We start from the raw sequence: 23,311 nt of genomic DNA on the forward strand, positions 1-23,311 counted from the left end.
AACCAACTTTAAAGAAGTTATTTAAGTTTGAATCGGCTGTCACCTGTGTTTTGCATTGGGATGCCAAAACATTAATATTATTTACAAAAATGCCAAAACCTGCAAATATATTTTAGGCAAAAAGCGACATTTATAAATCGATGATTTTTACACTAAACGTTTTTATAATTTGTTATAGAAATATTAATAAGTACATGTACATAGTTTTATCAGAGACATATAATATAATTGTATTATATGTCTCTGGTTTTATCAAGGATTTGTATAGTAACTATACACATCCTTGGTTTTATAAAGTCCTTCATTGCTTCAACCCCTTGGTGAAATTTAAATGGCGAGACGATAATTAATAAACTATCTATCTATCGACATGCGCCGTTATTTAGGATTTTAGAATACGTCACGGATGACCGATGATCATTTTCAATACCAATCATCATTTGAATTTTGTCAATTGATCTTTAATGATTAGGACTGATTGGTGATGACAAAGAATGTGTCTCTGTTGATGGTTATAAACACATAGAAGTAAACTTTACAAAAAAAAGTTTACTTGGAAAAAAATATAAAATTATATGAATATGCTAAATAAATTTTTCTTTGGTATGTAATAATCGAAGACGTTTAGAAATATAAAGAATCTTCACATAGTTGGGAAATTTTCTATTCAAGTTATATCATTTAAAAACGTTTCGAAATATAGATCTTTTTCGATGTACAATCTGGCCCGCTTGGAGATCTTAATAATTGTTTGCCTACTTTCGTCTATTTATATTGCTGAAATTCTTTAATAAAAAACTTATACAAGTCAAGGATTTGTATAGTAAATCCTTGTACAAGTGTAATGCAGGAAAAGGGGGAAGAATCGCTTCTCTGTCGGGTTGTCTCCCCTTTCCCTCCAAAACGATTATAAAGTTATATATCGGGGAACTGGCATCTTTCACTTGGGGACTATTCTCGCTCGCTTTTATCTATACGGGGATTCTAACTTCTTTCGGAGAATCTGGGGAATACTAGCTCGCTCTTATTCAGGTCTATGTAATACCTTCTACTGGCGTGTCCCTCATCCCGGACACTTTCTCCTTTCGAGGCCTGGCGCTGGTGAATAAAATACAATGATGTTTCAATTATTTATTCCAAACAGCTATCTACATTTAAGTGTGATATGTGATCTAAATAGTAAACTTTGTTTTAACTTATTTATGTTAATGAAAATCTTTTATGAATTTAAGTTAAGTTTTAAATACGAAACTAAGTTATTAGATCAGAAGATAAATTCTTACTTTAAAATTTATTTGAAATAGTTTATACGTTAACAATTTACATACCTGGTGAATAAAATACAATGATGTTTCAATTATTTATTCCAAACAGCTATCTACATTTAAGTGTGATATGTGATGTTGGGAGATTGCGGTCTTCCCTTTTTAACCCCAACATCACGTGCTGATTGGAATTATTTTATTCACCTATGAAATTTTAGCGTCAATTTTGAATTTTCTAAAGTTACTTTTTATTGGTCAACTATTCTCTTTTTATGTTATAGATTTATTTGATTGACATATATTGTATTTAGTTATGTAAAATCAATTAAAGGATTATCAAAATCTTTACTTACTTAACAGAATTATTAAGTGAACAATAGAAACACTTTAGGGTTATTTTCCTACGGCAAATTACAAACATTTTTATTCTTTTAAAAGATGACAGTTTATTTAATTTATTTCTCAACGTCAGATTAATATAGCTATGATCAAAAGACCTCTAGAATTGAGATTAACTATATGTTATTTACAAAAAGACGAAACTTTTTATAACTTAATCTTACGTCACCTACTTTGTCTTAGAGCTTAAGCAATGCAATATAATTCAATTTTATTTTATTTATAAGTTTATTTCTCTAAGTTTACTTTATATTATTTTCCTTTTGCAACATACAATTTTCCATCATTATACAAGCCCTTGCTATAATATAATGAAACTTGTCGCCAATATCACCATAAATACTTAAAGAACAGATACAATCTTATCCTAAATAGTTTGCCATCTAACAATTCAAAAAGAAATTTTGAGTCGAAACTGAAGTACCAAATCTTTAAAAAGAATCACCTTTTTTTGTAACAGTATAGACGTCGAAAATTAAACTCTATATATATATTCTTTTTTCAAAACTCCTGAAATAATTTAAAATTATCTTTAGACAGCTTTCATATGCAAATCTTTTTAGAATATGTGAGCGTATTACCCCCCCCCCTTTTTTTTCCTTCTATAAAATTTATTTGTAAACGATTTTGTGTCTTAATTTGTGTTTGCTAATTAACTGCGGTTCATGCTGTCAAAAGTAAAAAATGTCTCCTTGTGTATAAGTTATTGATAAAAAAATATTTGAAGCCGCCAGAAGAATAAATCATTTCCTGAACTTAAATACATTTATTTATAAATAAAGACAATTTGCCTAAAACATTCTCTTATATATTTAAACAATTGTAAAATAATTAATTCAACGACTTTCTTTTACTTTTTACTTTTCTTCTTCAGTTTTTTTTTACCCATTGCTCTTCAATTACTGATCACAAATTTTTCGGATGCTTTTTATCCTATTTTCTTATCGAACTTACATGTTAGCAGTTGAACGGAATTAAGTACATTTTTCGGGAATTTACAACTTAATTTTCAACAACAAAATTCCACACTTTTTTACTGGGATTTTTTTTCTCTGTTTTGAAGGCGCCACAAGTGACCCCGTAGCACACATAACCAACACCTCACATGGCGTATTCACGATGTTGAGGTATTGACCTATAATCACATTTATCAATATACAGCAAGTAGGTAATTTGGTGTTGAATGCCAGTAGGTCAGAATTTGTTAATTGAATTTTACCTGTAAAAGGGTCACTAGCTGTCAAATTCTTGTTCATCGATTTTAATCAAATTCACATAACATGTGGTGTTGAATTGTTTATTAAAATTCCACGCACAATCTTGGCTGATATGCATAAAACCATTATTTCATGAACCTGCATGAAATATTGACTTATCACAGAACTTAAAAAATAAACCACCGAAAGTCCACATAAGAGATCATAAGAGGGTATAGAGAATAACGGGCAAAGAAAAAAAGGAATAAAGAATAGTGAAAGAAAGAGAATAATGGTAAAAAGTGTAAGTCATTAAAAATATAGCTTAAAAAAAAAGAAGCCTCTTGCATCAATTTGAGGAATTTACCCAAGATTAATTTTACGGCGGCTTATTTTATTTTGGATTAAAAATAAACACAATTGACAAGTTTCCTTCCCCTGCATTTTCGATCGCACATGTAAATAGCACGTTGGTCTCAAATACACTGATACATTACAACACTTGCCGTCAGTATATGAAAATATTAATTAAGAAGGTATAGAAAATTAATGCACGCACACTATTATCCACCACAGGCCTAAATCGTTAGTCCGCAAACAACGAGGGTGATAAAAAACCCAGCACTTTGAACACAGCCACCGGCATGCTATGAATTTGAAAGCTTCCCAAATTAGTAACTGTCAAGTTCTATTAACCATAGAAAACTTTTGTCCTTCTTTATCAAAAATGAAATTTAAATCAATTTATTCATATATTTGACCGACTAGAATTAATTGGGGAATTTAAACCAATTCCTATTGTAAGTGATAAAACTATCAGATCATATCAGGGTGATTGAAATGAGGAAAAGGGGGGGGGGGGGGTATCAGGTATTTTTGGGGAAGAAAGAAGGGAGGGTGAGTCCCTCGGGGGTAATCCCCACCCCCTTCAATTTGAGAATATGCTATTATCTTGTAAACGGTCCCTAAACAATATATATTCTTGAATGGGACTATAAAACAAATCAATTAAAATTAAAGGTTAGTCCCTGGGGGTCACCCATCCCCGTTCAATTTGAGAATGTGCTATTATCTTGTAAACGGTCCAGATCCCCACCCCTAAACCATATATATTCTTGAATGGGACGATAAAACAAATCAATTAAAATTAAAAGGAAGTCCCTGGGGGTCACCCCGTCCCGTTCAATTTGAGAATGTGCTATTATCTTGTAAACGGTCAAGATCCCCACCCCTAAACCATACATATTCTTGTATGGAACAATAAAACACATCAAATGAAATATAGGGAGAGTCCATGGGGGGTCACCCCCACCCTCACATGTTTGAAAAACTTTTAAATGGTTCAGATCCCCAGTGGTTAAGTGAAAAAAAATCCAGATCACAGGGGGAGGATTCTAGGGTTTGGTAGTTCAACTTGGAACCCCTCCTTTTTTTTTTGGACACTCAATGCATTTGAATGGGAACATATAGTTGGAACCACCCCTCCTAAATCTTGGGTTGGGAACAGGGAACCCCCTTTATAAAATGGCTGGATCCATCCAGGCATACCATCTAGCTAGCTATTAAGGCTTTAAAAATATGAAATAAATCAAACAAGGAAATTAACGGTGTAGGCAACTGTTTTGAATTTTTAAAAAAGCCTTTATTAACAATGTTAAATTTTGTGTGCATTTATTTTTGCTTATTTTCAATAACAAATAAATAATGGACAGAATTGCGTGATTGATTATTGTAATTTATGAAAAATCTGCATACATGTTATAAAATGGGAAGTAGAAACTGGGAATTTGTCAAAGAGACAACAACACAAGTGACAACCAAAGAGCAGACAACGACCGAAGGTCATGCACCTATGGGTCTTCAATGCAGTGAGGAAATTTTGGCACTGGTCTTCAGCTCATAAATATGTCTCAGAAATGAGAATGATATACAGCTCTCATTTGCATTAATAAAAACCTCACAATATGTTCTGAATATCAGAATATACAGTATTGCAAGATACTCTCATATTGTACACATGGAGCTGAGAAACTGTAAAATTAATCATGCTAATTTAACATTTAAGTCCTCGGAATCAATCTTAATATGCATACTGTTGTACAAAGGAATATAAGTATGCAAAAGACATATATATATTTATCTTACCTCCTATACATTTCCAGGAATATGATTGGTTAAAAGCGTCGGCGTGCAAACCGTGTATATTTGATATTAGGTTAGTAGGGAGGCGGGGCTTATCTCATACACGGTTAGTAGTGGAGTTACGTCCCTTTATATTCCTAATTAGGTAAGAAGGGGCGGGGCTTATTTCATACACGGTTAGTAATGGTGTTATGTCCCTTTGTAAAAAACAAAACGGTACTGAGAAAAAATCTTAAAAGTTCCAACAGACGAAGAAATTGATGATTAAGATTGAAACAAATTCATAAAACACATTTAAACCTTACAAGTCGTTATTGTTGGCATCCGTTTTTGTAGGATCAATGGAAGTATTTTCTTAGCGCTAACAGTATGAAGACTTGCTCGTTTTGAGAATCACTAGTCTTAATTTCACACTTTAAGATAGTCGGTAAGATAAATTCGTTACATAGTGTGCTAGTGACGTAATACGGTATATATGGGGTCAGTAAATTCCATATGGGGATTCGAGCTTCGCTCTCACCCCATATGGAATTTACTGACCCCATATATACCGTATTAGGTCACTAGCACACTATGTAACTAATAATATATGGTCTTCAAAAATAAGAGTATCAATGCTATTAATTTATGACAAGATCTTAATCAAGTAATTATTTTGGTTTGTTTAAATATTTAGGAGGTTAGTATGACCTCCTTTTTTGTGATGATGTTTTCCTTTTAAGCTGGGAAAAATTGTTTGTACATTTGTATCAACAAAAATAAAAACACAAAGTTAATCTAGAATTATGTTTTTATCATTTTTTTATGTTTAGATCATGTAGATTGTCAGCAAGATGAAAAGAAAAAAAAAATATGCAGCTCAAAAGTCAAAATGTGGATAAGCTGAGGTTCAAGGTCCTACTTTTGCAGATTTTCATATTTTGCATGAATGAATTTAAAGTTTATACCATGGACAGCAGAGAAAGAAAGACAAACTTTCAATTTTCCTGCTTCTGAAGGATAAATGTAAAACATCTTGTTTTTGGTAAGTTTTATGCTCTGTTTTAATAGTGTTTGTGCATTCATCTGTCCAGTCCTTCCTCTAAATTGTATCCTCTTTAATTTCAGTAAGTAGCCTGTGGATTTACATATATATACTCAAAATTTAGTACTAATATTAAGGGATTTTAGCATGACATCCTGTCGAATGCTTGTTAATCATGTTTATGTTCCAGAACATACATGACATATGAGTATTTAGACTACGCGTACAGTCTGCCCAATTTTAAGAAGTTGGTCAAGTTTATTAGAAACAAATATACATTACAGATCAACATAACTGAAATCTTTAATAGATTAATACAAAAAATTTAATTGCAGTAGAAATAAAAATACATGCTTGGTTGAGCTCTGGTATTAGACAGTACAAGTACCAGGTATACTCAAATGGTCTGATTGTATGCATATGGTCGGACTGTAAGAGTATACTTATATGTTTCGGACCATAAACGTACGGTCCAAATACTTATATGGTCTGAAACATTTATACATGTCTTAAAATTAATATCTGACAAACACGTTGGTGTTTGTGAACTTGGTAATAAGTTATTCGATAGAAATATAATGTTTTCAGATTATAAAAATAAAAATATCCCATATTTACTTTTAATAAAGAAGAAGATTATTGATGTATGTATAACTGTAAAATGAGACAGCAAGCCAACAACACAAAAAATAAGTATGAAACAATATATTTTTTTGTATCAATGTTATAGTCATGATAATTTCCAATATGTCCGAAGATTTCAAGGTTTTTTTACATTGAAATAAAACACAAATTGAACTCTGTCAGAACTTCAAAAGCTTAAAGATATAATGTTTCTGTTGTCTGCATTTTGTATAATATATTGAAATTCTAGTGAATAATGGAATATGTTATTATAATTGCCTAAAGTTTTAACATTGATCTTTATATATGATATAAATAACTTGGGAAAATACCCAAACGTTATAAAGAAGAATAAATTAATTGATTATTATATACCGGTAGTATTAGAATAGGAAGATGTGGTATATATTGCTAATTTGACAACTCTCCATCAGAGACCAAAGGATGTAAGAGGTTAGCAACTGATGACATTGGACAACCTTTAACAATCAGTAAAATCCATACCGCATAGCTATTTTTAGTAAAAATCATATTATTGCTACATGTATGCAAAAAATTTTATATAATACTTCAGATTTTATTGGTTCTTTTTCAGAAGGATTGAAATTCATCATCTAGAATAAATGGAGAAAACATAGAAACAAGACCAGAATAAATTCAAAGACAAAAGTTGGATCAGCTACTATTTTCATCACTCAGTCAATGATTTGAAGTTCTTTTAAATACCAAAGATATTGAAACCACAATAATGTCAATGTTCTGTGCGCTGAATGACCAACAAGTGGACTATAAGATCACACAATGCTGGATGATAAGAAACTATTAATGTTTTGTGTGGAGAGATATTGTGAAAAAAATTGATTTACTTAAATAGCTACTGTAAATTCAAGAATTGTTGTGAGGGTTTATATTTGCAAAAATTGCAACACAGATGTAAACGCAATAATTTAAACTCCCATGTAGAAACATTTTATATGAATTAAACTGATCTCAAAATCGTAAAAAATTAAAATCTCATATTAGTCTTAAATGACAAAAATCCAATAATAAATGCACGCAATAATTTCTGAATTTACAGTACTAGTATGTTCAGCCTTATATTAGAGTTTTTCATTGATTTCAAATGGTAAATAATAGTGTTTCAAGAAAGTATTCTATAATTCATAAATAAACATATATTGATACTTACATTATCTACTTTGTTGTTTAAAAGTTTAGTTTTGAACAGTTATAGAACAATATGTTGAATTAACATTTTCAAAGAAAAAAGATATTCAATTAAAAAGATTCATCTTATAACAATTTACTACCAAATAGAATACATTGTAACATACACATTACTGTATATTTATATCTATATATTTATAATTTGAATCCCATAGGATTTTATTTTGTCCCATGGGATATTAAAAATCCCATGGGATAATAATAATCCCATGGGATAATAATAATCCCATGGGATAATAATAATCCCATGGGATTTTTTTTGTCCCATGGGACAACAAATATCCCATGGGACCAAAAAAAATCCCATGGGATTTAACCAAAATCCCATGGGATAATGGTAAATCCCATGGGATTTTGCCCTGTCCCATGGGATATTGAAAATCCCATGTTTTTATAAATCAAATAGAAAAATAAATATAATAGTAACAGTAGAAAACCAATGAAATTATTGAATCCCATGTAATTCCGCACATTTTGGTTATATTCATGACATTGTAGCTCTTATTAGAGGCGGCGGCGGATTTGCAAATGAGTGTTTTGCAAATTTAAAGTGTCCAGTGTTTATTACAAAAACAAACCCCCAAGATCAGGCTGAAGCACTAAACCATCAGTTTCACTCAGCATTTACCACACCAAAACCTTTGAAATTATCTCACATTTGTGAACTAAAATCATTAAAATCAGCAACACATAAATTCGAAATGAAGCAAATAAACATCACCCCAGAAGGAACATCTAAATTACTAAAAAACTTAAACCCATCAAAAGCAATTGGACCAGACAAAATATCACCTCATTTTCTAAAAGAAGTTCATCATGAAATCTCACCTATAATATCTGACTTGTTTAACTCATCAGTAAATACAGGCACAGTACCAAACGACTGGAGAGAGGCCTTGGTTACACCAGTTTTCAAAAAGGGAGCAAAATCTAAACCTGAAAACTATAGGCCCATCTCTCTAACCTGTATTCTTAGTAAATCACTAGAACATATAATTGTATCATCCATAATGAAACATCTAGACATTCACGATTTACTATACCCACTGCAGCATGGTTTTAGATCAAAAGTTAGCTGTGAAACACAACTTTTAACTTTTACACAGCAAATACTTGATTACATGGCAAACGGTAAACAAACTGACGTAGTTGTCATGGATTTTTCAAAAGCGTTTGATAAGGTGGACCACCAAAGACTTATCCTAAAACTGAAACGCATGGGAATAAATAACAAAACAACAAATTGGATAGAGGCATGGTTATCACATAGATCCCAAAAAGTGGTGGTTGACAGTCGCACATCAAATAGTTGTCCTGTATTGTCAGGCGTCCCACAAGGCTCTGTTCTCGGGCCATGTCTGTTCTTAATTTACATCAATGACATGCCAGACAACCTCAACAGTAATGTTCGCCTCTTTGCAGATGACACTATTGTGTATCTAACAATTTCATCATTAGATGACTGTCACACCCTTCAAACAGACCTACATAAACTGGAACAATGGGAGCAAGAATGGGTTATGTCCTTTAACCCAGACAAATGTGAAATCATCCACATAACAAGAAAACATAAACCAATCATCTATAAATACACATTACATAATCATATTCTAAAATCAACAAACAAAGCAAAATATCTTGGCGTTTCCATCACAAAAGACCTGACATGGAACTCTCATATAAATGACATCAAAAACAAAGCAAACGCATCACTGAGATTTATTAAAAGAAATGTAAAAACAAACAGCATAAAAACAAAAGAACTGGCTTACAAAACATACGTAAGACCAAAAATAGAATACTGTAGTGTCGTCTGGGACCCGTGGCAGAAACAACAAATACATAAAATTGAAATGGTACAGAGAAGAGCTGCCAGGTATACACTCAACCAATACAGCTATCAAAGCAGTGTAACAGCCATGCTTGAACATCTAAGATGGCCAACATTACAACAAAGAAGAAATCTTGCATCCGTCACCATGCTATATAAAATCCAACACCAATTAGTCTCCATCCCAGTAAATACATACCTAATACCATCTAAGGAACATAAATTTATACAGCCATTCTCTCCCACAAACTATCATTTATATTCATTTTTTCCTAGAACAATAAGGTTGTGGAATTCCCTACCATACCAAGTAGCCTGTAGCCCAGACTTAGAAGCTTTTAAGTCTGGTGCAAAACCACATATGTACTGCTAAACCAAACCATGTTTTTATCTATATACAAAAAAATAAAAAATAAAAAAAATAAATGTTTTTTTTTTGCAATTATTGTAAATACAAAATGTATGTTTAGTTAATTTGTTTCCCTAGTATGTGCCTTCTTGTAATCTTCAACATATTGAAGTTAAGAAGTATTATGTAGATGTAGACGCATATGTCTAGGAATATTTTTATATCGCCCTAATTCCAAATTCAGTTTCAAAGTACCACTTCTCAATTTTGTAAGTAAGTTACTATTAATAAACAAATCCAAATAGTTCTCTATATAAAGTCTGTTTTGAAGTGTTTATAAATACACAGTTTTTCACAATCATTTATTGATGCATACCAAGTTTGTAAATACTGGTCCTTTATACGAGTTTTTATAACATCTAACTGTATATTTACATAATTATGTGCAGTCTAAACATAGTTCATACCAAGATTAAACAATAAATCACGAACACTAGACGCCCAGTTCTTTTTACCATTGTTTGCATCTTCTAATAAAAGTTGATAAACATCATAAACAATAGGTGGCTTATTTACAATAATATGAAGCCAATATTTCAAAATAATTTGTTTTCTTGAGATATACATAGGCAAATGACCTAGTTCACCACATAAGGATGAAATATAAGCCCTTTTGGGTGTAACCATGGCAACAATCTGCATTTCTTAGATACAAAATATAGCAAAAAAGGGGGGTGAACATGTCACGAAAGTCTCCAAAATTTGGTCTAAAGGAAAATTTCAATCAATTACAGTGATGCCTTTCCTCAATCCATAGGTTTATATCTATCAAGTGGTCCAAAAAAATCATATGCATTTCTGCTCGTTTTTCCATAAAATTGAATTGAAAAGATTGAGCGCAAAATCTTTGTTGATAAACACTACAATAATTTATGGACCTATTGACGGTACGGATAGGGAAATACGGACTGTCAATCATATAAATGGCCTATAAAACATGTTTAAAACAACCTAAATGTTCATATAAACCCACTAAGAAGGCTATATTATTCTTCGATTCTCTAAAAAGTCAATTTTATTGTACAAAAACTTTCATATTTAAAAAATTCACAGGGGCCATAATGCGAAACTAAACTTCTAACTGTGTATTGCTACCTTAATAAAGGATTACCATTTTCCCCCAAATTCCACTTTAAATGGATTTCTGTTATCTACTAGCTAAAACGAACAAATTGGCCTGCTAGTTTTGAAAATCGGTTCAGAAATAAATATTTTATGAAGGTTAGCAGTTGACACTGAAATGCAACAAACAAGTGATTTTATGAAACATGCCATGTCAAAGTGTATTTTCTCCTTTTTTAGTCAAATTTCTAAAACTATACCTTCTAAGCTTGTCTTTTCTTGTTTAAAAACTTAAATTAACCTTAACACTAGACAAATTTTACAAGTTAAAGCTATTTTAAAGCTCTAGAATGTCAATTTTGTTGTGTATTACAATACCAAAGCCTTGGTTGAAATTTTGTAAATACTGAATTTATTTATAACAGCGGGAAAAAAATAGGCTTAATTCATGCTAAATTGTGACTTTATACTTGCTAAAATAATAAATTTGATTTAGTCGCATGAAAAAAATATAAAGCGTTCCTTTCTAAGGTTTCTACGTAACGCGCAATCTTCTTTTCCAAGGGGTAGCCAATAAAGTATCAATTTATGACGGAACCAAGTCTTTGTGTCAAAATGTCTATATTGGTTGCTACGGACAATAAACAACAAAACTAACATATATTGTCTTACTAAGGCCACACCAATTTAATTTCTTGTTCTACGGATTTTTGGACTCCAAAAATTGGGGCGAGCGAGCGATTTGAAAATTTTGATAAAAAAATATTTAATTTGAAAATTTTTGAGGCGAAGCTGGAAAAGTAAAGGCGAGCGATTATAATTTTTTTGTAAACATAAAATAGAAGGTTTTGACAATATTAAAACTCAATTTATGACTTTTACTTAGACATTTCTTTAATTTATGAAGTATTTTTTCCCTGTTCACCATGTTCACCGAGAAATAATTGTATAATTAAATCTGGTCTATGTATATGTGACTGACAATGGGCCAATACTCCATCTACATTAGTCATTATCAGGTTGGAAACAACCCCTTAATGTTATAATGTAAATATCCCTTTTATATGGGGTCAATATTATACAATTACTGTCTTTTGATGAGGTAAATGTGTAGTTTTATTGACTTTTGAAAAACTGATATTCACTGAGGCCAACGGCCGAAGTGAATATCAGTTTTTCAAAAGTCAATTAAACCACATATTTACCGAAACAAAAGACAGTAATTGTTTTATTCCATATTCCGAGAGAAATGTATGTCATGGTAATTATTAACCAAAACCAATTGTACATCAATCGTTTTTTTTACCAAAATAGTGCAGGTAAAAGCACGCGACGTTATGCGCGGTGAATATCCTTTTTCCGCAGGTGAATATGCTTATTTATTCAAAATATCATTTATATAGAAAAACCTACTAAAGTTTTATCAATATGGAATAAATTAAAGTCATAATATATTTCTTTGTAAAAAACATCTTTTAGTACAAAAGGGCTCATATGTTCCCAAAGAACTATATTCTATTTTGTATTAATGGTCAAAACATGTCCAAGAATTTTGTAATATTCCTGGACTTAAACCATGTTAACACATTTACTTTATAAACAGTTTAGGGGACGACCATTTGATATTCTGGGGGGGGGGGGGGGGGGGCAGGAGGATTTGTTTTTGATCGGTTATTTATTTTTGGAAACTAAGAGGACTGATTATTCATTTTCTGCACTATTAAAGCAAGATTTTTCATTTTCATTAAAGCAAGGGACTGATTATTCATTTTCACAACTATATTTTTGATATTCGAAAACATACAATTTTTATATGATTAGTATATTATAAATAATACATATAGTATAGCCGACTCATTATGTACCCTTTAAAGTTTAATTAGATTAACCACCCCCCTCTGCAGAAATGAATCTTTTAAATTCCCAACTGCATATACATGTATTGCATACATACATAGTATTAAAGTTTTGTTATAACTAGGCACTTTTAAATGTATTGGCAAACATACTACGGCGAGCGGAGCGAGGCAAAAATGTTTTTGAAGGGTTTTGGAGCCACTGAAGGCCCAAAGAGCTATAGAACAAATGATGCAAAATCATGCTTTCTGGGTGTTCCGAAGACCCTTTCATAATCTGAAAATGAAGTTTTGTTTTAATAATTTTTTGACAATATTTATTTTGGTCTCAAAGCAAAATGTATAAATTCAGTGTAAGACTGAAGTTTCTAGGGACAACATCAAAAGACCAATGTGCATGATAAAGCAAAAATGAAATTCACATAGTTAAGTCTGTGGCTGCTGTTTTTTTAAACTCATGATCAAGTTTATAACAAAATAACTAGATTACAAAAGGAATGCAACACTAACAGAATACAGAAGGGCAATCAATGAACAAAAGACAAATAAATAAGAAATATTGATCCCGAAAAATCAGGGCTATAAGTCTGAGAGAAAATAGAACTTTCTTCTTGCAAGGCCGTGAACACAATTTGATATGGAGACAAGCGTTTAATTTTGAAATTATCTACATGTAGTTACGGCCCTGTTAAAATAACAGTGAGGTAAGGTTTCCTGAGACAATATACCTCAAGTTAAATGAAACCAATTTTCAGACAATTCAAGTATTATTAAATAATATTTATACTTTTGTTATTAAAAAATTTGGGAAGTGTTTCCCGATTTTTTTTGGGAAAAAAGATGAATTTATGAAGAATCTGGTGCCATCTCATACTTTAGATTAGACCTGCTGAGTTATTTATTTTCAATACATTGCAAGTCAGGTAATTTATTTTCAAACTACCACAGAACAAACCATTTATTTTTTAAATTATCAAGGCTGAGTTATTTATTTTCAAAATCCTCCTCCCCCCTCCCCCAGAATATCAAATGGTTGTACCCTTATTTAATATTATTCAAAATAAGTGGACCCCTCTTTAGAAAAATTGTTTAAAATATGATGTATTTCTCCTCTTTTTGAGTAAAAAAATCTAAATTTTCAAAGGTTTTGTATAGTAGCACTATACAAATCCTTGGTATTTCTATTTTCTTTTCTACAGGTAACAACAGTAAAATTACCCCTTGTCTGAGGGAGAGTTCTTCACAACCTGATAATAACAAACACAGGTCAAAGTACGGTCTTTTACACAGGGCTTTGATTCAGACCAAACAGCAAGCTTTAAGGGACCCCACAATTATTGGTGTACACAATTCGAACAGGAAAACCAACTATCTAATTTATATATCCAAACGGGAAAATACCAATGAACCACATCTACAAAAGATAACTGCTGAACGAGTCGACAGGCCCCTGAATCAATCAGGACAGGTACATAAACATGCAGCGGCTATGTATAGTTTTGTTTCGCCAGCATACAATATAATTGCAGTTGAAGGCAAATCCTTCAGAGGTTCTTTGTACTTTATTCTAAAAACGAACATTTTTTGATAGGGAATATAAGTAAGGGGGAAGGAAACCAATGTTTTGTTCTGTACAGGTATTTCCCCTGTTACATGTTTATATTTATATCGGAGCACTCCCACGTTTCATGCTAAAACAAATGTTCTCACAGATATTTACACAGTGTTATGGGGTGCTTATAGGTTTTAAATCGTTATAAACAGGTTAGAATGTGATTTTAAAAAACAAATGATATCTTAAAAACAAAAAAAATACTGGTAATGAAGTGCCGGAAATTTCAAAAGATGAAGAAATAATTACGAAGCATATTCAGGACCAAGGAAAACCCACATTTGTAAATATAAAATGGAAAGAGGAAATAGAAAAACAACTTGTTAATATTGAGAAGAACATAATATCTAATAGAGAAACAGATGCTTCAATAAAGTACTCTGAAATAAAAAAATGTTATTAGTAAGCTAAAAAAAAAAAGCACCTGGGCCAGATAGCATTATAAATGAAATAGTAAAATTTAGTAATAATGTATCTATCAAAAGTATTGTTAAACTGTTTAACCTAATTTTGAATACAGGTATTTACCCATCAAAATGGAAATACTCATACTTAATTTTATTGCATAAATCAGGAGTAAAAACTGATCCTAATAATTACAGGGGAATATCTCTGATAAGTTGCTTACCAAAGTTGTTTAATGCTGTATTAAATGAAAGATTGGTTAAACTGATGGAAAATACTATAAGTAATACTCAATTTGGCTTTAGAAAAAATCACAGAACCTCTGATAGTATATTTGTGCTTAAGTCTTTAATAAACAAATACTTACACAAAAATAAAAATAAAATATATGCCTGCTTTGTAGATTTAAAAAAGGCTTTTGATTCTGTCTAGAGAAAAGCCTTACTTTATAAACTGTATAAGGCAGGAGCAGGGAAAAAAATATTTAATATTATTAAAGGACAGTATGAGGAAACAAAATCTGCCTTCAAGCATCAAGAGTTGCATTCAGAATATTTTGAGGTTACACAAGGGGTTTCATTGAGTCCTACTTTATTTAATTTATTTATTGATGATTTAGATGCAGAGTTTTCAGATGAAAATAGCTGCCCATTAGAACTAATTGATACTAAAGTAGGATCTTTACAATTTGCTAATGACCTTTTAATATTATCTGAAAGTAAAGAAGGCCTACAAAATAGTGTGAACAACTTAGAAAAGTATTGTGAAAAGTGGGAATTGACTTTAAATATTAATAAAACTAAAACAATGATTCTGCAGCAAAATAATAAAAAAAATAGAAACATCTTTTACAAAATATAAAAATGAAAATTTGTCAAATGTCTCTGAGTATTCATTTCTTGGAATTCTTGTGAAATCAAATGGAAACTTAATGCATAGCTCTGAAGAGCTTGTAAATAAAGCAAGGAAAGTGATGTTTGCCATTAAAACTTATACTGGTTCCTTAAATAATCTGCCAGTTAAAGTAGCTTGCAGTCTTTTTGATTCTATAGTTAAACCAATAGCCACTTATAATTCAGAAATTACTTATATGGATACTTATGTTTCAAAATTTAGAGCAGAAAAACGTGCAAATATTTCCAAAACAAATATAGACCACCTTAATTTTACTGATAAATCAAGTTTAGAAAAATTACATTTGTCTTTCTGTAAATATATTCTCGGACCAAGAAAATCTTCATCAAACATAGCTGTGAGAACAGAGCTAGGGAGATACCCACTAGAGATGCAAATAAAAACTCAAAGTATACTTTACTTATCAAGATTACTAAATTCTGAAATTAATCCATTATTATACGAATCCTTTTTACTTTCTAAAAGTTTAGATCATTCAGGTTGCTATACCTGGTTTACATATGTTAAAAAAATTTTGAAAGAGGTAAACATGGACGTATCCATTCTTGAGGGAAACAAAAGAAAAAATTACTCAAAGTTGTTAAAAAAAAACTTAAAACATCAATTCTTAAATTTCTACACAAATATATTTGAACAAAAATTTGAAAAAATAGATACAAAAAGTAAATTGTATTTATATAAAAGTTTAAAGCAAAATTTAGAAATGGAAAACTACTTAAACTGTAAATCTTTTGAAAAGAGAAGTAACATAACAAAAATAAGAATTAGCGATCATAATTTAATGATAGAAAAAGGAAGACATTTAAAAATACCTAGAGAAAAAAGACTATGCACATCCTGTAATACAATGGAGGATGAAGCCCATTTTATTTTATACTGCAAAACAATTGCTAAACTAAGAGATAACTTTATAGGAAATGTAATTAAACATATGCCAGATATTATGTCCTGGCAAGAAAATGAAAAAAATAAATATCTTCTTTGTCCATCAACCTCAAAAGAAGTAGAAAGCTTAGGGTCCTATTTTAAACAGAACTGAGGACAGGGGACTCTTGATTTATTTATAAAATATATTTATATATCATATAGATAGATTGTTTTGCTTTTTTGCTTTTTTTTTTGTTTTCATCCTTTTGTTTGTTAAATGTATTTTGTGTATGTTTATATTATTTGTCAAAAACTTATTGTTCAGAGTTTATATGACAATAAATATTTGAATTGAATTGAATTGATTTTATAATATTTACAACAACAACAAAAACGGTGCGGGAAATGAACATGATTACATTTCCGGATGTGGGAAGCGGGAATATAAAAAAATTGAAAAAAATCTGTTTTGAAAAAAATAGGTGCGCGCGGGTCCGTCGAACAAGGAATTAAATTGGTGTGGTCTAAAGGTTGTCTCTCCCTCAGAATTGTATCTATTACCTAAATATCAATAGATTTGTGGTATGATTTGTCTAAAAAAAAAAGCAATTCTTTGCTTTGTCAAATGCCATAAGGTAGCAATTTTAAACACCCTCTTTCCCCTTCTGTCTAACAAAGATGGCTTTATATGTGTGTTATGCATGTATATACTTATAGAAAGAGAATCTTCCATAGATTTGATTTATAATGGTCATAAGGGTGAAATATAATCCCTTTTGGGTGTAACCATGGCAACAATCTGCATTTCTTAGATACAAAATATAGCAAAAAAGGGGGTGAACATGTCACGAAAGTCTCCAAAATTTGGTCTAAAGGAAAATTTCAATCAATTACAGTGATGCCTTTCCTCAATCCATAGGTTTATATCTATCAAGTGGTCCAAAAAAATCATATGCATTTCTGCTCGTTTTTCCATAAAATTGAATTGAAAAGATTGAGCGCAAAATCTTTGTTGATAAACACTACAATAATTTATGGACCTATGGACGGTACGGATAGGGAAATACGGACCGTCAATCATATAAATGGCCTATAAAACATGTTAAAACAATCTAAATGTTCATATAAACCCACTAAGAAGGCTATATTATTCTTCGATTATCTAAAAATCAATTTTATTGTACAAAAACTTTCATATTTAAAAAATTCACAGGGGCCATAATGCGAAACTAAACTTCTAACTGTGTATTGCTACCTTAATAAAGGATTACCATTTTTTTTCCCCAATTCCACTTTAAATGGATTTCTGTTTTCTACTAGCTAAAACGAGCAAATTGGCCTGCTAGTTTTGAAAATAGGTTCAGAAATAAATATTTTATGAAGGTTAGCAGTTGACACTGAAATGCAACAAAAAAGTGATTTTATGAAACATGCCATGTCAAAGTGCATTTTCTCCTTTTTTAGTCAAATTTCTAAAACGATACCTTCTAAGCCTGTCTTTTCTCGTTTAAAAACTTAAATTAACCTTAACAGTAGACAAATTTTACAAGTTAAAGCTATTTTAAAGCTCTAGAATGTCAATTTTGTTGTGTATTACTATACCAAAGCCTTGGTTCATATCTAAACAATTCACAGGGGCCATAATGCGAAACTAAACTTTTAACTGTGTATTGCTACCTGAAATGTAAGTTGTATTTGAAAGTAATACATAACCTATATAAAGGTTGAGTATAAATACTGCTGCGGCCAGTTTCGTTTTTGACAAAAAACATCTGAAAAGTGATTTTTTTTTGGCATATTTGATAGATTTTTTTTGTATTTGAGCTTAGATCGGAGCGTTTTTAATGACTTAATCAGTTAAAATCTTCCACACAAACTAATTGAATCAAATGAAATAGACACTTCAGTGTTTAAAAAGTGTTTAAAATCTTTCGTCAGATGAACCTGAAATTTGAGGCCAATATTGGTCCTTACCCAACCTACTCCTTTTACAGACACCATTATGAGTTGGCTGACCCTTATGGAATATCTGTTTCACATATGATATCGGATATATGTCGTAAATAAAATCCCGTTCCCTTTTAGTGAATGTGACCTGTCGTACTAGACTATTAACGGGTCTTGTAATAACATGAGTAACACAAGTTGGACAGGATCTGCTTACCCCCAGTTTTTGGAATTGATAGCTAATACCATTTTTAACTGTCTTAAACATGTCTTTTGAAAATGCACGACGAGAAAGAAAAAAAGAAAAATAAATGGAACGGAAACCAGTTTTAGGACGTACGGACAAGGGTAAACCTTTTAATGCCTCAATCATTTCTTGTGTCAAGTTGGTCTGATTGATATCCAAAGTATGTCTTTTAGAAATTTTAATTTTATTATGAATAATAATCAAGAAGGTTCATGAGGGGTTAAAGTTGGCCCTAAATTTTTTTTTATGTTTTTTAAATCCGGCCATAATATTACAAATTTCACATAGAAAACTTCTGATAACACTATTCTGACTAATATCTAAATTTTTTTTGGGCCGCTTCCTTTAAAAATACTGAAGATATGACCCCTGAAATAAACATTAATTGTATTTTAGGTCAATTTTGGTAAAAAAAATTCCAAAATTGTAATTGTTTTTGGCATAAATAACCTTGACCCCCCCCCCCCCCACACACACACACACGATCCGAAAAGATTTTACAAAATTATATATCAAAATTGGAATCTTTTGGTTACAAATAATTTTGAATCGTAGGTGGCAGCCACAGTTTCCTGAAGCTTTTAGGTCTGAAAATTGCACAAAATCATCATATTTTGACAAAATGTACAAAATGGGCCTACTTTGGAGAATATTAAGTACTTTTATGAAAAGAACTAATCTATTTAGCCTTAAGTCTTTTGAAATAGACCCATTTACGAACCAAATGTGACCTGTATGGTGTTTTATGATAAAGTTGATATTTTAGGCCATTTTGTGCCATAAGTGAACCTTGATTATTCGTCACAAATCTACAATCTCTCATAGGTATAAATGTCTTGCCTATAGAAAATGATTTTCAGCGAGAACAATCATTTGCGAGTTTCAATTCACAAACAGAAATATAGAACATACAATCTTTGATTCCTTTACCTCCAAAGTAATCCCTTCAATCCCTACCCCGTTACTTTCTTATTTGGTATCTTAAAATATGTCTCAAGTTTAATACAAAATATCAAGTAAGTAAATAGCTGTAAATATGACTAAAAAAATCAGTAAATACCTGTTATCACAGAAACCATCAGTAAATACATGTAAATACTAAATTGGTTAGTAATTACAGGTATTTACTAAATAGTTCAGTAATTACGTGTAATTCTTAATTTCACCTATTTACCGTACCATATACACATTTCATCAAATTTAGTTGAGACAAACTTAAGTTAAGAGAACAGAAACGAAAAAATTCTTCAATTTTTCCACTTGTAAAGGGGCATAACTCTAGAATGGTAATCAAAGTGCTTGTAATCACTGAATGGTAAAGATTGTTTTAATTTATCAGTTGGTAGTAAAAGTGAATATTTCATTGTAAATAGTATATAGCATTGATTTAAGTTGATTCAACTACTATTCTGGACAAAGAAAGATAACTCCAGTTTTCAAAGAATATTTTATAAAGCATTGGCGTTAGGTGATTTGACAACCATTCTGGAGAAAGAAAGATAACTTATTTTATTGTCTTGAAACTACAAAAATGCTTGTTTTTGGCCCCTTTTTAACCCTTTATTCCTAGACTGTTTGCCCCATAACTCTTAAAATATATCACAATCTTCTACTTATGGTATTAAACATTGTGGTACAATTTCAGAACTATTGAAATACTTATTGTCCTGACACTAGATAAATGCTTGTTTTGGGCCCTTTAAACCCCTAATTCCTTAACCTTATGGACCAAGCTTCCTTTTGTGGTTATAAACATTGTGCTCAAATCTTAGTAATTTCTATCTATTCATACTAAAGTTATTATCTGGAAACCATCCATCTTCGGACAACGCTGACGACGACGACAACGTGATACCAATATACGACTACAATCGTATAAAAACTAATTCAAATGGCTAAAACATTGGGAAAATGCATCGCATAATCATTTATCAAAAAATAACCTAAAAAAATAGAACAAATTCAAATGTTAAAACATTCCCAACCTTTTTTTAACATACAATATACTCTTGATCCAAATTGAAACAATAAAATCGGGAATTAGTTTCACAAATTGTTCCAGAACGAAGTAGTGCTTTCATAAATAATGTTTTCAGTTGTAGATTGATTTGTCCTACGCTGTTTCGTAAAAGAAGACATAGCCATAAGCGTTTTTAGTTAACGTTATTCAACAAATAATATAAAGAAGATGTGGTATGAATGCCAATGAGACAACTCTCCATCCAAAACACAGTGTAGTCAAAGTAAGAAATTACAGGTAACAGAAACACAAAGTACATTTTTCATTCCAAAAAAAAAGGAATGAGTCCAATGTTGCTGTTCATGAAGACTATGCACGAAGAATTCAACCAAGTAGAACATTGGTGTTTGTCAGAGCTTAAACACCAACACCAAAACAAAAGAAATAAACTGAAACTTGTATCTGAGATTGATTCCCTTTTGAAAATGTTACAATATACATTATTGATTTATCAATGCATATAACTAGGAATGTAATATTTTGTATGTTTTATTTTATTGATTTTTTTTATTAACAGAAATTAATAGCAATGGTCAGCATACGGCCTTCAAAAATGAGCAAAACCAATACCGCATACAAAATCAGCTATAAAAGGTCCCAAAATGACAAACGCTAAACGATTCAAACGAGAAAACTAACGGCATTGATTTACAAAATAATGAACAAAAAACAAAACATGTTAAGTAATGAAACAATATGTTCAACGAAATTAAGGAAACCATCGTGTAGTAACAAACTGTTGTTACAAACCCTTAACTGGTTTTCAAATCCCTAAACCTAAACTCAAACTAGTTTAACTTGCAATAAATTTGCTCATAATAGTAATTTTATAACTGGTCATTATCGGGATACATGGACTGCCAATAGGACAGTGTTATTGACTGGGACAGTCGACTATGGCTCAGTCTTTATTTCTGTCTTAGTTAATACTACTGTCCTGTAGGCATGGGACAGTCGACTATGGCTCAGTCTTTATTTCTGTCTTAGTTAATACTACTGTCCTGTAGGCATGGGACAGTCGACTATGGCTCAGTCTTTATTTCTGTCTTAGTTAACACTACTGTCCTGTAGGCATGGGACAGTCGACTATGGCTCAGTCTTTATTTCTGTCTTAGTTAATACTACTGTCCTGTAGGCATGGGACAGTCGACTATGGCTCAGTCTTTATTTCTGTCTAAGTTAATACTACTGTCCTGTAGGCATGGGACAGTCGACTATGGCTCAGTCTTTATTTCTGTCTTAGTTAATACTACTGTCCTGTAGGCATGGGACAGTCGACTATGGCTCAGTCTTTATTTCTGTCTTAGTTAATACTACTGTCCTGTAGGCATGGGACAGTCGACTATGGCTCAGTCTTTATTTCTGTCTTAGTTAATACTACTGTCCTGTAGACATGGGACAGTCGACTATGGCTCAGTCTTTATTTCTGTCTTAGTTAATACTACTGTCCTGTAGGCATGGGACAGTCGACTATGGCGCAGTCTTTATTTCTGTCTTAGTTAATACTACTGTCCTGTAGGCATGGGACAGTCGACTATGGCTCAGTCTTTATTTCTGTCTTAGTTAATACTACTGTCCTGTAGGCATGGGACAGTCGACTATGGCTCAGTCTTTATTTCTGTCTTAGTTAATACTACTGTCCTGTAGACATGGGACAGTCGACTATGGCTCAGTCTTTATTTCTGTCTTAGTTAATACTACTGTCCTGTAGGCATGGGACAGTCGACTATGGCTCAGTCTTTATTTCTGTCTTAGTTAATACTACTGTCCTGTAGGCATGGGACAGTCGACTATGGCTCAGTCTTTATTTCTGTCTTAGTTAATACTACTGTCCTGTAGGCATGTGACAGTCGACTATGGCTCAGTCTTTATTTCTGTCTTAGTTAATACTACTGTCCTGTAGGCATGGGACAGTCGACTATGGCTCAGTCTTTATTTCTGTCTTAGTTAATACTACTGTCCTGTAGGCATGGGACAGTCGACTATGGCTCAGTCTTTATTTCTGTCTTAGTTAATACTACTGTCCTGTAGGCATGGGACAGTCGACTATGGCTCAGTCTTTATATCTGTCTTAGTTAACACTACTGTCCTGTAGGCATGGGACAGTCGACTATGGCTCAGTCTTTATTTCTGTCTTAGTTAACACTACTGTCCTGTAGGCATGGGACAGTCGACTATGGCTCAGTCTTTATTTCTGTCCTAGTTAATACTACTGTCCTGTAGGCATGGGACAGTCGACTATGGCTCAGTCTTTATTTCTGTC

This window comes from Mytilus edulis, chromosome 13, assembly GCF_963676685.1.
Source record: "Mytilus edulis chromosome 13, xbMytEdul2.2, whole genome shotgun sequence".
Lineage (NCBI taxonomy): Eukaryota > Metazoa > Mollusca > Bivalvia > Mytilida > Mytilidae > Mytilus > Mytilus edulis.